Here is a 685-nt window from a genome sequence, read left to right as displayed (position 1 = left end):
TGAAAATCCATATTTACATCTAAGAGAATTTGAGGAAGTTTGTAACACTTATAATGATCAAAATTGTAGCATGGATATAGTTCGATTAAAGCTTTTCCCTTTTTCTTTAAAAGATAAAGCTAAAACATGGCTACAAAATTTGAGATCAAGTTCAATAAGATCATGGGAAGAAATGCAACAACAATTTCTCAAAAAGTTTTTTCCTTCCAATAGAACAAACTCTTTTAAAAGACAAATTATTATTTTTTCTCAAAAACAAGGAGAAACATTTTATCAATGTTGGGATAGATATAAAGAATTACTTAATACATGCCCACATCATGGTTTTGAAACATGGAGAATAATTTCTCACTTTTATAAAGGTCTAATACCTAAAAATAGCCAAATGATAGAATTCATGTGTAATGGAACTTTTGAAGATAAAAACCCAAATGAAGCTATGGAGTATTTGGATTAATTAGCAGAAAATGCTCAAAATAGGGATAATATAGGCAAAATAAAACCACCAACAACTAAAATCAATAATTCAACAAATGGGGGTGGTATCTATAATCTTAAAGATGATATAGATATTAAAGCTAAACTTGCATCTTTAGCAAGAAAAATTGAGTCATTAGAAATGAAAAAGAGTGGTCAATTAAAATGTATTCAAGAAATTGTTTGTCATATATGTGATACACATGAT

At 27.7% G+C, this 685-nt stretch overlaps 1 non-coding gene across 1 annotated transcript; it reads right to left on the bottom strand.

Annotated features, from left to right (window-relative positions):
* Positions 1-216: 216 nt before the first annotated feature.
* On the bottom strand, positions 217-327 carry LOC140965698 (small nucleolar RNA R71). Its single transcript, XR_012173131.1, has one exon. It is a non-coding gene; the product is annotated as a small nucleolar RNA R71 (small nucleolar RNA).
* Positions 328-685: the final 358 nt, after the last annotated feature.

Source organism: Primulina huaijiensis, unplaced genomic scaffold (assembly GCF_012295235.1).
Source record: "Primulina huaijiensis isolate GDHJ02 unplaced genomic scaffold, ASM1229523v2 scaffold1183, whole genome shotgun sequence".
In the NCBI taxonomy this organism is placed as follows: Eukaryota; Viridiplantae; Streptophyta; class Magnoliopsida; order Lamiales; family Gesneriaceae; genus Primulina; species Primulina huaijiensis.
Note: the sequence above shows the minus strand (reverse complement) of the source record. Positions and strands in the feature narration are given on the sequence as shown.